Source organism: Taudactylus pleione, unplaced genomic scaffold, assembly GCF_031769625.1.
Source record: "Taudactylus pleione unplaced genomic scaffold, aTauple2 ptg000967l, whole genome shotgun sequence".
In the NCBI taxonomy this organism is placed as follows: Eukaryota; Metazoa; Chordata; class Amphibia; order Anura; family Myobatrachidae; genus Taudactylus; species Taudactylus pleione.
This window is the reverse complement of record NW_028285368.1, coordinates 7047501-7060000: the sequence shown is the minus strand read 5'-3', so window position 1 is coordinate 7060000 and position 12500 is coordinate 7047501. Positions and strand designations below refer to the sequence as shown.

General features: G+C 37.4%; 12 non-coding genes and 41 pseudogenes across 12 annotated transcripts; all 53 read right to left on the bottom strand.

The window, feature by feature from the left end:
- Nucleotides 1-99: 99 nt before the first annotated feature.
- LOC148461049 (5S ribosomal RNA) lies at nt 100-218 on the bottom strand (annotated as a pseudogene).
- Nucleotides 219-334: 116 nt separating this feature from the next.
- On the bottom strand, nt 335-453 carry LOC148461048 (5S ribosomal RNA; annotated as a pseudogene).
- A 115-nt stretch (nt 454-568) lies between these two features.
- LOC148461047 (5S ribosomal RNA) lies at nt 569-687 on the bottom strand. Its single transcript, XR_015874037.1, has one exon. It is a non-coding gene; the product is annotated as a 5S ribosomal RNA (ribosomal RNA).
- Nucleotides 688-803: 116 nt separating this feature from the next.
- On the bottom strand, nt 804-922 carry LOC148461046 (5S ribosomal RNA; annotated as a pseudogene).
- A 116-nt stretch (nt 923-1038) lies between these two features.
- Nucleotides 1039-1157, bottom strand: LOC148461045 (5S ribosomal RNA; annotated as a pseudogene).
- A 116-nt stretch (nt 1158-1273) lies between these two features.
- LOC148461044 (5S ribosomal RNA) lies at nt 1274-1392 on the bottom strand. The gene has a single exon (XR_015873496.1). It is a non-coding gene; the product is annotated as a 5S ribosomal RNA (ribosomal RNA).
- Nucleotides 1393-1508: 116 nt separating this feature from the next.
- LOC148461043 (5S ribosomal RNA) lies at nt 1509-1627 on the bottom strand (annotated as a pseudogene).
- Nucleotides 1628-1743: 116 nt separating this feature from the next.
- Nucleotides 1744-1862, bottom strand: LOC148461042 (5S ribosomal RNA; annotated as a pseudogene).
- A 116-nt stretch (nt 1863-1978) lies between these two features.
- Nucleotides 1979-2097, bottom strand: LOC148461041 (5S ribosomal RNA). Its single transcript, XR_015874156.1, has one exon. It is a non-coding gene; the product is annotated as a 5S ribosomal RNA (ribosomal RNA).
- Nucleotides 2098-2213: 116 nt separating this feature from the next.
- LOC148461040 (5S ribosomal RNA) lies at nt 2214-2332 on the bottom strand (annotated as a pseudogene).
- Nucleotides 2333-2447: 115 nt separating this feature from the next.
- Nucleotides 2448-2566, bottom strand: LOC148461039 (5S ribosomal RNA; annotated as a pseudogene).
- Nucleotides 2567-2682: 116 nt separating this feature from the next.
- On the bottom strand, nt 2683-2801 carry LOC148461038 (5S ribosomal RNA; annotated as a pseudogene).
- Nucleotides 2802-2916: 115 nt separating this feature from the next.
- On the bottom strand, nt 2917-3035 carry LOC148461037 (5S ribosomal RNA). The gene has a single exon (XR_015873347.1). It is a non-coding gene; the product is annotated as a 5S ribosomal RNA (ribosomal RNA).
- A 116-nt stretch (nt 3036-3151) lies between these two features.
- Nucleotides 3152-3270, bottom strand: LOC148461036 (5S ribosomal RNA; annotated as a pseudogene).
- A 117-nt stretch (nt 3271-3387) lies between these two features.
- Nucleotides 3388-3506, bottom strand: LOC148461035 (5S ribosomal RNA; annotated as a pseudogene).
- A 107-nt stretch (nt 3507-3613) lies between these two features.
- Nucleotides 3614-3732, bottom strand: LOC148461034 (5S ribosomal RNA; annotated as a pseudogene).
- A 116-nt stretch (nt 3733-3848) lies between these two features.
- LOC148461033 (5S ribosomal RNA) lies at nt 3849-3967 on the bottom strand (annotated as a pseudogene).
- Nucleotides 3968-4083: 116 nt separating this feature from the next.
- LOC148461032 (5S ribosomal RNA) lies at nt 4084-4202 on the bottom strand. Its single transcript, XR_015873078.1, has one exon. It is a non-coding gene; the product is annotated as a 5S ribosomal RNA (ribosomal RNA).
- Nucleotides 4203-4318: 116 nt separating this feature from the next.
- Nucleotides 4319-4437, bottom strand: LOC148461031 (5S ribosomal RNA; annotated as a pseudogene).
- A 116-nt stretch (nt 4438-4553) lies between these two features.
- LOC148461030 (5S ribosomal RNA) lies at nt 4554-4672 on the bottom strand (annotated as a pseudogene).
- Nucleotides 4673-4788: 116 nt separating this feature from the next.
- LOC148461029 (5S ribosomal RNA) lies at nt 4789-4907 on the bottom strand. Its single transcript, XR_015873495.1, has one exon. It is a non-coding gene; the product is annotated as a 5S ribosomal RNA (ribosomal RNA).
- Nucleotides 4908-5023: 116 nt separating this feature from the next.
- On the bottom strand, nt 5024-5142 carry LOC148461028 (5S ribosomal RNA; annotated as a pseudogene).
- A 116-nt stretch (nt 5143-5258) lies between these two features.
- Nucleotides 5259-5377, bottom strand: LOC148461027 (5S ribosomal RNA; annotated as a pseudogene).
- Nucleotides 5378-5493: 116 nt separating this feature from the next.
- Nucleotides 5494-5612, bottom strand: LOC148461026 (5S ribosomal RNA). Its single transcript, XR_015874155.1, has one exon. It is a non-coding gene; the product is annotated as a 5S ribosomal RNA (ribosomal RNA).
- A 116-nt stretch (nt 5613-5728) lies between these two features.
- Nucleotides 5729-5847, bottom strand: LOC148461025 (5S ribosomal RNA; annotated as a pseudogene).
- A 115-nt stretch (nt 5848-5962) lies between these two features.
- LOC148461024 (5S ribosomal RNA) lies at nt 5963-6081 on the bottom strand (annotated as a pseudogene).
- Nucleotides 6082-6197: 116 nt separating this feature from the next.
- Nucleotides 6198-6316, bottom strand: LOC148461023 (5S ribosomal RNA; annotated as a pseudogene).
- A 115-nt stretch (nt 6317-6431) lies between these two features.
- Nucleotides 6432-6550, bottom strand: LOC148461022 (5S ribosomal RNA). Its single transcript, XR_015873335.1, has one exon. It is a non-coding gene; the product is annotated as a 5S ribosomal RNA (ribosomal RNA).
- Nucleotides 6551-6666: 116 nt separating this feature from the next.
- On the bottom strand, nt 6667-6785 carry LOC148461021 (5S ribosomal RNA; annotated as a pseudogene).
- A 117-nt stretch (nt 6786-6902) lies between these two features.
- On the bottom strand, nt 6903-7021 carry LOC148461020 (5S ribosomal RNA; annotated as a pseudogene).
- A 107-nt stretch (nt 7022-7128) lies between these two features.
- On the bottom strand, nt 7129-7247 carry LOC148461019 (5S ribosomal RNA; annotated as a pseudogene).
- Nucleotides 7248-7363: 116 nt separating this feature from the next.
- LOC148461018 (5S ribosomal RNA) lies at nt 7364-7482 on the bottom strand (annotated as a pseudogene).
- Nucleotides 7483-7598: 116 nt separating this feature from the next.
- On the bottom strand, nt 7599-7717 carry LOC148461017 (5S ribosomal RNA). Its single transcript, XR_015873554.1, has one exon. It is a non-coding gene; the product is annotated as a 5S ribosomal RNA (ribosomal RNA).
- Nucleotides 7718-7833: 116 nt separating this feature from the next.
- On the bottom strand, nt 7834-7952 carry LOC148461016 (5S ribosomal RNA; annotated as a pseudogene).
- Nucleotides 7953-8068: 116 nt separating this feature from the next.
- On the bottom strand, nt 8069-8187 carry LOC148461015 (5S ribosomal RNA; annotated as a pseudogene).
- Nucleotides 8188-8303: 116 nt separating this feature from the next.
- Nucleotides 8304-8422, bottom strand: LOC148461014 (5S ribosomal RNA; annotated as a pseudogene).
- A 116-nt stretch (nt 8423-8538) lies between these two features.
- LOC148461013 (5S ribosomal RNA) lies at nt 8539-8657 on the bottom strand (annotated as a pseudogene).
- Nucleotides 8658-8773: 116 nt separating this feature from the next.
- Nucleotides 8774-8892, bottom strand: LOC148461012 (5S ribosomal RNA; annotated as a pseudogene).
- Nucleotides 8893-9008: 116 nt separating this feature from the next.
- Nucleotides 9009-9127, bottom strand: LOC148461011 (5S ribosomal RNA; annotated as a pseudogene).
- A 115-nt stretch (nt 9128-9242) lies between these two features.
- LOC148461010 (5S ribosomal RNA) lies at nt 9243-9361 on the bottom strand (annotated as a pseudogene).
- Nucleotides 9362-9468: 107 nt separating this feature from the next.
- LOC148461009 (5S ribosomal RNA) lies at nt 9469-9587 on the bottom strand (annotated as a pseudogene).
- A 116-nt stretch (nt 9588-9703) lies between these two features.
- Nucleotides 9704-9822, bottom strand: LOC148461008 (5S ribosomal RNA; annotated as a pseudogene).
- Nucleotides 9823-9938: 116 nt separating this feature from the next.
- On the bottom strand, nt 9939-10057 carry LOC148461007 (5S ribosomal RNA; annotated as a pseudogene).
- Nucleotides 10058-10173: 116 nt separating this feature from the next.
- Nucleotides 10174-10292, bottom strand: LOC148461006 (5S ribosomal RNA). The gene has a single exon (XR_015873494.1). It is a non-coding gene; the product is annotated as a 5S ribosomal RNA (ribosomal RNA).
- Nucleotides 10293-10408: 116 nt separating this feature from the next.
- On the bottom strand, nt 10409-10527 carry LOC148461005 (5S ribosomal RNA; annotated as a pseudogene).
- A 116-nt stretch (nt 10528-10643) lies between these two features.
- Nucleotides 10644-10762, bottom strand: LOC148461004 (5S ribosomal RNA; annotated as a pseudogene).
- Nucleotides 10763-10878: 116 nt separating this feature from the next.
- Nucleotides 10879-10997, bottom strand: LOC148461003 (5S ribosomal RNA; annotated as a pseudogene).
- Nucleotides 10998-11113: 116 nt separating this feature from the next.
- Nucleotides 11114-11232, bottom strand: LOC148461002 (5S ribosomal RNA). Its single transcript, XR_015874154.1, has one exon. It is a non-coding gene; the product is annotated as a 5S ribosomal RNA (ribosomal RNA).
- Nucleotides 11233-11348: 116 nt separating this feature from the next.
- Nucleotides 11349-11467, bottom strand: LOC148461001 (5S ribosomal RNA; annotated as a pseudogene).
- A 115-nt stretch (nt 11468-11582) lies between these two features.
- LOC148461000 (5S ribosomal RNA) lies at nt 11583-11701 on the bottom strand (annotated as a pseudogene).
- A 116-nt stretch (nt 11702-11817) lies between these two features.
- On the bottom strand, nt 11818-11936 carry LOC148460999 (5S ribosomal RNA; annotated as a pseudogene).
- Nucleotides 11937-12051: 115 nt separating this feature from the next.
- On the bottom strand, nt 12052-12170 carry LOC148460998 (5S ribosomal RNA). The gene has a single exon (XR_015873323.1). It is a non-coding gene; the product is annotated as a 5S ribosomal RNA (ribosomal RNA).
- A 116-nt stretch (nt 12171-12286) lies between these two features.
- LOC148460997 (5S ribosomal RNA) lies at nt 12287-12405 on the bottom strand (annotated as a pseudogene).
- Between the last annotated feature and the right edge of the window lie 95 nt (nt 12406-12500).

The window sequence follows — 12500 nt, the reverse complement described above, 5'->3', positions numbered from 1 at the left end:
TTTAGACCTCTTTTACTTCTTAACTCAAGTAAATTCATTGATAAGTTTAAAAATGAAATGTAAAATGTAACAGAAAATAATGTTATGGCAGTATAAAATTGCCTACAGCTCCTGGTATTACCAGGTGGTCTCCCATCCAAGTACTAAACAGGCCCAACACTGCATAGCTTCCAAGATCAGATGAGATTGGGCAAGCCCAGTGTGGTTGGGCTGTAGGTGCTCAAAAACATTAACTTTAGACCTCTTTTACTTCTTAACTCAAGTAAATTCATTGATAAGTTGAAAAAATTTAATGTAAAATGTAATAGAAAAGAATGTTATGGCTGAATAAAATTACCTACAGCACCTGGTATTCCAAGGTGGTCTCCCATCCAAGTACTAACCAGGCCCAACACTGCATAGCTTCCAAGATCAGACGAGATTGGGCATGTCCAGTGTAGTTTGGCTGTAGGTGCTCAAAAACATTAACTTTAGACCTCTTTTACTTCTTTACTCAAGTAAATTCATTGATAAGTTGAAAAATTAAATGTAAAATGTAATAGAAAAGAATGTTATGGCAGTATAAAATTACCTACAGCTCCTGGTATTCCCAGGTGGTCTCCCATCCAAGTACTAACCAGGCCCAACACTGCATAGCTTCCAAGATCAGATGAGATTGGGCATGTCCAGTGTGGTTTGGCTGTAGGTGCTCAAAAACATTAACTTTAGACCTCTATTACTTCTTAACTCAAGTAAATTCATTGATAAGTTGAAAAAATTAATTGTAAAATGTAATAGAAAAGAATGTTATGGCAGTATAAAATTACCTACAGCACCTGGTATTCCCAGGTGGTCTCCCATCCAAGTACTAACCAAGCCCAACACTGCACAGCTTCCAAGATCAGATGAGATTGGGCATGTCCAGTGTGGTTTGGCTGTAGGTGCTCAAACACATTAACTTTAGACCTCTTTTACTTCTTAACTCAAGTAAATTCATTGATAAGTTGAAAAAATGTAATATAAAATGTAAGAGAAAAGAATGTTATGGCAGTATAAAATTACCTACAGCACCTGGTATTCCCAGGTGGTCTCCCATCCAAGTACTAACCAAGCCCAACACTGCACAGCTTCCAAGATCAGATGAGATTGGGCATGTCCAGTGTGGTTTGGCTGTAGGTGCTCAAAAACTTTAACTTTAGACCTCTTTTACTTCTTAACTCAAGTAAATTCATTGATAAGTTGAAAAAATGTAATATAAAATGTAATAGAAAAGAATGTTATGGCAGTATAAAATTACCTACAGCACCTGGTATTCCCAGGTGGTCTCCCATCCAAGTACTAATCAGGCCCAACACTGCATAGCTTCCAAGATCAGACGAGATTGGGCATTTCCAGTGTGGTTTGGCTGTAGGTGCTCAAAAACATTAACTTTAGACCTCTTTTACTTATTAACTCAAGTAAATTCATTGATAAGTTGAAAAAATGAAATGTAAAATGTAATAGAAAAAAATGTTATGGCAGTATAAAATTACCAATAGCACCTGGTATTCCCAGGTGGTCTCCCATCCAAGTACTAACCAGGCCCAACACTGAATAGCTTCCAAGATCAGACGAGATTGGGCATGTCCAGTGTGGTTTGGCTGTAGGTGCTCAATAACATTAACTTTAGACCTCTTTTACTTCTTAACTCAAGTAAATTCATTGATAAGTTGAAAAAATTAAATGTAAAATGTAATAGAAAAGAATGTTATGTCAGTATAAAATTACCTACAGCATCTGGTATTCCCAGGTGGTCTCCCATCCAAGTACTAACCAAGCCCAACACTGCATAGCTTCCAAGAGCAGATGAGATTGGGCATATCCAGTGTGGTTTGGCTGTAGGTGCTCAAACACATTAACTTTAGTCCTCTTTTACTTCTTTACTCAAGTAAATTCATTGATAAGTTGAAAAAATTAAATGTAAAATGTAATAGAAAAGAATGTCATGGCAGTATAAAATTACCTACAGCACCTGGTATTCCCAGGTGGTCTCCCATCCAAGTACTAACCAGGCCCAACACTGCATAGCTTCCAAGATCAGACGAGATTGGGCATGTCCAGTGTGGTTTGGCTGTAAGTGCTCAAAAACATTAACTTTAGACCTCTATTACTTCTTAACTCAAGTAAATTCATTGATAAGTTGAAAAAATTAATTGTAAAATGTAATAGAAAAGAATGTTATGGCAGTATAAAATTACCTACAGCACCTGGTTTTCCCAGGTGGTCTCCCATCCAAGTACTTATCAGGCCCAATACTGCATAGCTTCCAAGATAAGACAAGATTGGGCATGTCCAGTGTGGTTTGGCTGTAGGTGCTCAAAAACTTTAACTTTAGACCTCTTTTACTTCTTAACGCAAGTAAATTCATTGATAAGTTTAAAAATGAAATGTAAAATGTAACAGAAAAGAATGTTATGGCAGTATAAATTTACCTACAGCAAATGGTATTACCAGGTGGTCTCCCATCCAAGTACTAACCAGGCCCAACACTGCATAGCTTCCAAGATCAGATGAGATTGGGCATGCCCAGTGTGGTTTGGCTGTAGGTGCACAAAAACATTAACTTTAGACCTCTTTTACTTCTTAACTCAAGTAAATTCATTGGTAAGTTGAAAAAATTTAATGTAAAATGTAATAGAAAAGAATGTTATGGCTGAATAAAATTACATACAGCACCTGGTATTCCCAGGTGGTCTCCCATCCAAGTACTAACCAGGCCCAACACTGCATAGCTTCCAAGATCAGACGAGATTGGGCATGTCCAGTGTGGGTTGGCTGTAGGTGCTCAAAAACATTAACTTTAGTCCTCTTTTACTTCTTAACTCAAGTAAATTCAATGATAAGTTTAAAAATGAAATGTAAAATGTAATAGAAAAGAATGTTATGGCAGTATAAAATTACCTACAGCACCTGGTATTCCCAGGTGGTCTCCCATCCAAGTACTAACCAGGCCCAACACTGCATAGCTTCCAAGATCAGATGAGATTGGGTATGTCCAGTGTGGTTTGGCTGTAGGTGCACAAAAACTTTAACTTTAGACCTCTTTTACTTCTTTACTCAAGTAAATTCATTGATAAGTTGAATAAATTAAATGTAAAATGTAATAGAAAAGAATGTTATGGCAGTATAAAATAACCTACAGCACCTGGTATTCCCAGGTGGTCTCCCATCCAAGTTCTAACCAGGCCCAACACTGAATAGCTTCCAAGATCAGACGAGATTGGGCATGCCCAGTGTGGTTTGGCTGTAGGTGCTCAAAAACATTAACTTTAGACCTCTTTTACTTCTTAACTCAAGTACATTCTATTGATAAGTTGAAAAAATGAAATGTAAAATGTAACAGAAAAGAATGTTATGTCAGTATAAAATTACCTACAGCACCTGGTATTCCCAGGTGGTCTCCCATCCAAGTACTAACCATGCCCAACACTGCATAGCTTCCAAGATCAGACGAGATTGGGCATGCCCTGTGTGGTTTGGCTGTAGGTGCTCAAAAACATTAACTTTAGACCTCTATTACTTCTTAAATTGATTGATAAGTTGAAAAAATTATTTGTAAAATGTAATAGAAAAGAATGTTATGGCAGTATAAAATTACCTACAGCACCTGGTATTCCCAGGTGGTCTCCCATCCAAGTACTAACCAGGCCCAACACTGAATAGCTTCCAAGATCAGACGAGATTGGGCATGTCCAGGGTGGTTTGGCTGTAGGTGCTCAAAAACATTAACTTTAGACCTCTTTTACTTCTTAACTCAAGTAAATTCATTGATACGTTGAAAAAATTAAATGTAAAATGTAATAGAAAAGAATGTTATGTCAGTATAAAATTACCTACAGCATCTGGTATTCCCAGGTGGTCTCCCATCCAAGTACTAACCAAGCCCAACACTGCACAGCTTCCAAGATCAGATGAGATTGGGCATGTCCAGTGTGGTTGGGCTGTAGGTGCTCAAAAACATTAACTTTAGACCTCTATTACTTCTTAACTCAAGTAAATTCATTGATAAGTTGAAAAAATTAAATGTAAAATGTAATAGAAAAGAATGTCATGGCAGTATAAAATTACCTACAGCACCTGGTATTCCCAGGTGGTCTCCCATCCAAGTACTAACCAGGCCCAACACTGCATAGCTTCCAAGATCAGACGAGATTGGGCATGTCCAGTGTGGTTTGGCTGTAGGTGCTCAAAAACATTAACTTTAGACCTCTATTACTTCTTAACTCAAGTAAATTCATTGATAAGTTGAAAAAATTAATTGTAAAATGTAATAGAAAAGAATGTTATGGCAGTATAAAATTACCTACAGCACCTGGTATTCCCAGGTGGTCTCCCATCCAAGTACTAACCAAGCCCAACACTGCACAGCTTCCAAGATCAGATGAGATTGGGCATGTCCAGTGTGGTTTGGCTGTAGGTGCTCAAACACATTAACTTTAGACCTCTTTTACTTCTTAACTCAAGTAAATTCATTGATAAGTTGAAAAAATGTAATATAAAATGTAAGAGAAAAGAATGTTATGGCAGTATAAAATTACCTACAGCACCTGGTATTCCCAGGTGGTCTCCCATCCAAGTACTAACCAAGCCCAACACTGCACAGCTTCCAAGATCAGATGAGATTGGGCATGTCCAGTGTGGTTTGGCTGTAGGTGCTCAAAAACTTTAACTTTAGACCTCTTTTACTTCTTAACTCAAGTAAATTCATTGATAAGTTGAAAAAATGTAATATAAAATGTAATAGAAAAGAATGTTATGGCAGTATAAAATTACCTACAGCACCTGGTATTCCCAGGTGGTCTCCCATCCAAGTACTAATCAGGCCCAACACTGCATAGCTTCCAAGATCAGACGAGATTGGGCATTTCCAGTGTGGTTTGGCTGTAGGTGCTCAAAAACATTAACTTTAGACCTCTTTTACTTATTAACTCAAGTAAATTCATTGATAAGTTGAAAAAATGAAATGTAAAATGTAATAGAAAAAAATGTTATGGCAGTATAAAATTACCAATAGCACCTGGTATTCCCAGGTGGTCTCCCATCCAAGTACTAACCAGGCCCAACACTGAATAGCTTCCAAGATCAGACGAGATTGGGCATGTCCAGTGTGGTTTGGCTGTAGGTGCTCAATAACATTAACTTTAGACCTCTTTTACTTCTTAACTCAAGTAAATTCATTGATAAGTTGAAAAAATTAAATGTAAAATGTAATAGAAAAGAATGTTATGTCAGTATAAAATTACCTACAGCATCTGGTATTCCCAGGTGGTCTCCCATCCAAGTACTAACCAAGCCCAACACTGCATAGCTTCCAAGAGCAGATGAGATTGGGCATATCCAGTGTGGTTTGGCTGTAGGTGCTCAAACACATTAACTTTAGTCCTCTTTTACTTCTTTACTCAAGTAAATTCATTGATAAGTTGAAAAAATTAAATGTAAAATGTAATAGAAAAGAATGTCATGGCAGTATAAAATTACCTACAGCACCTGGTATTCCCAGGTGGTCTCCCATCCAAGTACTAACCAGGCCCAACACTGCATAGCTTCCAAGATCAGACGAGATTGGGCATGTCCAGTGTGGTTTGGCTGTAAGTGCTCAAAAACATTAACTTTAGACCTCTATTACTTCTTAACTCAAGTAAATTCATTGATAAGTTGAAAAAATTAATTGTAAAATGTAATAGAAAAGAATGTTATGGCAGTATAAAATTACCTACAGCACCTGGTTTTCCCAGGTGGTCTCCCATCCAAGTACTTATCAGGCCCAATACTGCATAGCTTCCAAGATAAGACAAGATTGGGCATGTCCAGTGTGGTTTGGCTGTAGGTGCTCAAAAACTTTAACTTTAGACCTCTTTTACTTCTTAACGCAAGTAAATTCATTGATAAGTTTAAAAATGAAATGTAAAATGTAACAGAAAAGAATGTTATGGCAGTATAAATTTACCTACAGCAAATGGTATTACCAGGTGGTCTCCCATCCAAGTACTAACCAGGCCCAACACTGCATAGCTTCCAAGATCAGATGAGATTGGGCATGCCCAGTGTGGTTTGGCTGTAGGTGCACAAAAACATTAACTTTAGACCTCTTTTACTTCTTAACTCAAGTAAATTCATTGGTAAGTTGAAAAAATTTAATGTAAAATGTAATAGAAAAGAATGTTATGGCTGAATAAAATTACATACAGCACCTGGTATTCCCAGGTGGTCTCCCATCCAAGTACTAACCAGGCCCAACACTGCATAGCTTCCAAGATCAGACGAGATTGGGCATGTCCAGTGTGGGTTGGCTGTAGGTGCTCAAAAACATTAACTTTAGTCCTCTTTTACTTCTTAACTCAAGTAAATTCAATGATAAGTTTAAAAATGAAATGTAAAATGTAATAGAAAAGAATGTTATGGCAGTATAAAATTACCTACAGCACCTGGTATTCCCAGGTGGTCTCCCATCCAAGTACTAACCAGGCCCAACACTGCATAGCTTCCAAGATCAGATGAGATTGGGTATGTCCAGTGTGGTTTGGCTGTAGGTGCACAAAAACTTTAACTTTAGACCTCTTTTACTTCTTTACTCAAGTAAATTCATTGATAAGTTGAATAAATTAAATGTAAAATGTAATAGAAAAGAATGTTATGGCAGTATAAAATAACCTACAGCACCTGGTATTCCCAGGTGGTCTCCCATCCAAGTTCTAACCAGGCCCAACACTGAATAGCTTCCAAGATCAGACGAGATTGGGCATGCCCAGTGTGGTTTGGCTGTAGGTGCTCAAAAACATTAACTTTAGACCTCTTTTACTTCTTAACTCAAGTACATTCTATTGATAAGTTGAAAAAATGAAATGTAAAATGTAACAGAAAAGAATGTTATGGCAGTATAAAATTACCTACAGCACCTGGTATTCCCAGGTGGTCTCCCATCCAAGTACTAACCATGCCCAACACTGCATAGCTTCCAAGATCAGACGAGATTGGGCATGCCCTGTGTGGTTTGGCTGTAGGTGCTCAAAAACATTAAATTTAGACCTCTATTACTTCTTAAATTGATTGATAAGTTGAAAAAATTATTTGTAAAATGTAATAGAAAAGAATGTTATGGCAGTATAAAATTACCTACAGCACCTGGTATTCCCAGGTGGTCTCCCATCCAAGTACTAACCAGGCCCAACACTGAATAGCTTCCAAGATCAGACGAGATTGGGCATGTCCAGGGTGGTTTGGCTGTAGGTGCTCAAAAACATTAACTTTAGACCTCTTTTACTTCTTAACTCAAGTAAATTCATTGATACGTTGAAAAAATTAAATGTAAAATGTAATAGAAAAGAATGTTATGTCAGTATAAAATTACCTACAGCATCTGGTATTCCCAGGTGGTCTCCCATCCAAGTACTAACCAAGCCCAACACTGCACAGCTTCCAAGATCAGATGAGATTGGGCATGTCCAGTGTGGTTGGGCTGTAGGTGCTCAAAAACATTAACTTTAGACCTCTATTACTTCTTAACTCAAGTAAATTCATTGATAAGTTGAAAAAATTAAATGTAAAATGTAATAGAAAAGAATGTCATGGCAGTATAAAATTACCTACAGCACCTGGTATTCCCAGGTGGTCTCCCATCCAAGTACTAACCAGGCCCAACACTGCATAGCTTCCAAGATCAGATGAGATTGGGCATGGCCAGTGTGGTTTGGCTGTAGGTGCTCAAAAACATTAACTTTAGACCTCTATTACTTCTTAACTCAAGTAAATTCATTGATAAGTTGAAAAAATTAAATGTAAAATGTAATAGAAAAGAATGTTATGTCAGTATAAAATTACCTACAGCACCTGGTATTCCCAGGTGGTCTCCCATCCAAGTACTAACCAAGCCCAACACTGCACAGCTTCAAAGATCAGATGAGATTGGGCATGTCCAGTGTGCTTTGGCTGTAGGTGCTCAAAAACATTAACTTTAGACCTCTTTTACTTCTTAACTCAAGTAAATTCATTGATAAGTTGAAAAAATGAAATGTAAAATGTAATAGAAAAGACTGTTATGGCAGTATAAAATTACCTACAGCACCTGGTATTCCCAGGTGGTCTCCCATCCAAGTACTAACCATGCCCAACACTGAATAGCTTCCAAGATCAGACGAGATTGGGCATTTCCAGTGTGGTTTGGCTGTAGGTGCTCAAAAACATTAACTTTAGACCTCTTTTACTTATTAACTCAAGTAAATTCATTGATAAGTTGAAAAAATGAAATGTAAAATGTAATAGAAAAAAATGTTATGGCAGTATAAAATTACCAATAGCACCTGGTATTCCCAGGTGGTCTCCCATCCAAGTACTAACCAGGCCCAATACTGAATAGCTTCCAAGATCAGACGAGATTGGGCATGTCCAGTGTGGTTTGGCTGTAGGTGCTCAAAAACATTAACTTTAGACCTCTTTTACTTCTTAACTCAAGTAAATTCATTGATAAGTTGAAAAAATTAAATGTAAAATGTAATAGAAAAGAATGTTATGTCAGTATAAAATTACCTACAGCATCTGGTATTCCCAGGTGGTCTCCCATCCAAGTACTAACCAAGCCCAACACTGCATAGCTTCCAAGAGCAGATGAGATTGGGCATATCCAGTGTGGTTTGGCTGTAGGTGCTCCAACACGTTAACTTTAATCCTCTTTTACTTCTTTACTCAAGTAAATTCATTGATAAGTTGAAAAAATTAAATGTAAAATGTAATAGAAAAGAATGTCATGGCAGTATAAAATTACCTACAGCTCCTGGTATTCCCAGGTGGTCTCCCATCCAAGTACTAACCAGGCCCAACACTGCATAGCTTCCAAGATCAGACGAGATTGGGCATGTCCAGTGTGGTTTGGCTGTAAGTGCTCAAAAACATTAACTTTAGACCTCTATTACTTCTTAACTCAAGTAAATTCATTGATAAGTTGAAAAAATTAATTCTAAAATGTAATAGAAAAGAATGTTATGGCAGTATAAAATTACCTACAGCACCTGGTTTTCCCAGGTGGTCTCCCATCCAGGTACGTATCAGGCCCAATACTGCATAGCTTCCAAGATAAGACAAGATTGGGCATGTCCAGTGTGGTTTGGCTGTAGGTGCTCAAAAACTTTAACTTTAGACCTCTTTTACTTCTTAACGCAAGTAAATTCATTGATAAGTTTAAAAATGAAATGTAAAATGTAACAGAAAAGAATGTTATGGCAGTATAAAATTAAGTACAGCACCTGGTATTCCCAGGTGGTCTCCCATCCAAATACTAACCATGCCCAACACTGCATAGCTTCCAAGATCAGACGAGATTGGGCATGCCCTGTGTGGTTTGGCTGTAGGTGCTCAAAAACATTAACTTTAGACCTCTTTTACTTCTTAAATTGATTGATAAGTTGAAAAAATTAATTGTAAAATGTAATAGAAAAGAATGTTATGGCAGTATAAAATTACCTACAGCACCTGGTATTCCCAGGTGGTCTCCCATCCAAGTACTAACCAGGCCCAACACTGAATAGCTTCCAAGATCAGACGAGATTGGGCATGTCCAGGGTGGTTTGGCTGTAGGTGCTCAAAAACATTAACTTTAGACCTCTTTTACTTCTTAACTCAAGTAAATTCATTGATATGTTGAAAAAATTAAATGTAAAATGTAATAGAAAAGAATGTTATGTCAGTATAAAATTACCTACAGCATCTGGTATTCCCAGGTGGTCTCCCATCCAAGTACTAACCAAGCCCAACACTGCACAGCTTCCAAGATCAGACGAGATTGGGCATGTCCAGTGTGGTTGGGCTGTAGGTGCTCAAAAACATTAACTTTAGACCTCTATTACTTCTTAACTCAAGTAAATTCATTGATAAGTTGAAAAAATGTAATATAAAATGTAATAGAAAAGAATGTTATGTCAGTATAAAATTACCTACAGCACCTGGTATTCCCAGGTGGTCTCCCATCCAAGTACTAACCAAGCCCAACACTGCACAGCTTCCAAGATCAGATGAGATTGGGCATGTCCAGTGTGGTTTGGCTGTAGGTGCTCAAAAACTTTAACTTTAGACCTCTTTTACTTCTTAACTCAAGTAAATTCATTGATAAGTTGAAAAAATGTAATATAAAATGTAATAGAAAAGAATGTTATGGCAGTATAAAATTACCTACAGCACCTGGTATTCCCAGGTGGTCTCCCATCCAAGTACTAATCAGGCCCAACACTGCATAGCTTCCAAGATCAGACGAGATTGGGCATTTCCAGTGTGGTTTGGCTGTAGGTGCTCAAAAACATTAACTTTAGACCTCTTTTACTTATTAACTCAAGTAAATTCATTGATAAGTTGAAAAAATGAAATGTAAAATGTAATAGAAAAGAATGTTATGTCAGTATAAAATTACCTACAGCACCTGGTATTCCCAAAACGTCTCCCATCCAGGTACTAACCAGGCCCAACACTGCATAGCTTCCAAGATCAGACAAGATTGGGCAGGTCCAGTGTGGTTTGGCTGTTGGTGCTCAAAAACATTAACTTTAGACCTCTTTTACTTCTTAACTCAAGTAAATTCATTGATAAGTTGAAAAAATTAAATGTAAAATGTAATAGAAAAGAATGTTATGTCAGTATAAAATTACCTACAGCACCTGGTATTCCCAGGTGGTCTCCCATCCAAGTACTAATCAGGCCCAACACTGCATAGCTTCCAAGATCAGACAAGATTGGGCATGTCCAGTGTGGTTTGGCTGTAGGTGCTCAAAAACATTAACTTTAGACCTCTTTTACTTCTTAACTCAAGTAAATTCATTGATAAGTTGAAAAAATTAAATGTAAAATGTAATAGAAAAGAATGTTATGTCAGTATAAAATTACCTACAGCATCTGGTATTCCCAGGTGGTCTCCCATCCAAGTACTAACCAAGCCCAACACTGCATAGCTTCCAAGAGCAGATGAGATTGGGCATATCCAGTGTGGTTTGGCTGTAGGTGCTCAAACACATTAACTTTAGTCCTCTTTTACTTCTTTACTCAAGTAAATTCATTGATAAGTTGAAAAAATTAAATGTAAAATGTAATAGAAAAGAATGTCATGGCAGTATAAAATTACCTACAGCACCTGGTATTCCCAGGTGGTCTCCCATCCAAGTACTAACCAGGCCCAACACTGCATAGCTTCCAAGATCAGACGAGATTGGGCATGTCCAGTGTGGTTTGGCTGTAAGTGCTCAAAAACATTAACTTTAGACCTCTATTACTTCTTAACTCAAGTAAATTCATTGATAAGTTGAAAAAATTAATTGTAAAATGTAATAGAAAAGAATGTTATGGCAGTATAAAATTACCTACAGCACCTGGTTTTCCCAGGTGGTCTCCCATCCAAGTACTTATCAGGCCCAATACTGCATAGCTTCCAAGATAAGACAAGATTGGGCATGTCCAGTGTGGTTTGGCTGTAGGTGCTCAAAAACTTTAACTTTAGACCTCTTTTACTTCTTAACGCAAGTAAATTCATTGATAAGTTTAAAAATGAAATGTAAAATGTAACAGAAAAGAATGTTATGGCAGTATAAATTTACCTACAGCAAATGGTATTACCAGGTGGTCTCCCATCCAAGTACTAACCAGGCCCAACACTGCATAGCTTCCAAGATCAGATGAGATTGGGCATGCCCAGTGTGGTTTGGCTGTAGGTGCACAAAAACATTAACTTTAGACCTCTTTTACTTCTTAACTCAAGTAAATTCATTGGTAAGTTGAAAAAATTTAATGTAAAATGTAATAGAAAAGAATGTTATGGCTGAATAAAATTACATACAGCACCTGGTATTCCCAGGTGGTCTCCCATCCAAGTACTAACCAGGCCCAACACTGCATAGCTTCCAAGATCAGACGAGATTGGGCATGTCCAGTGTGGGTTGGCTGTAGGTGCTCAAAAACATTAACTTTAGTCCTCTTTTACTTCTTAACTCAAGTAAATTCAATGATAAGTTTAAAAATGAAATGTAAAATGTAATAGAAAAGAATGTTATGGCAGTATAAAATTACCTACAGCACCTGGTATTCCCAGGTGGTCTCCCATCCAAGTACTAACCAGGCCCAACACTGCATAGCTTCCAAGATCAGATGAGATTGGGTATGTCCAGTGTGGTTTGGCTGTAGGTGCACAAAAACTTTAACTTTAGACCTCTTTTACTTCTTTACTCAAGTAAATTCATTGATAAGTTGAATAAATTAAATGTAAAATGTAATAGAAAAGAATGTTATGGCAGTATAAAATAACCTACAGCACCTGGTATTCCCAGGTGGTCTCCCATCCAAGTTCTAACCAGGCCCAACACTGAATAGCTTCCAAGATCAGACGAGATTGGGCATGCCCAGTGTGGTTTGGCTGTAGGTGCTCAAAAACATTAACTTTAGACCTCTTTTACTTCTTAACTCAAGTACATTCTATTGATAAGTTGAAAAAATGAAATGTAAAATGTAACAGAAAA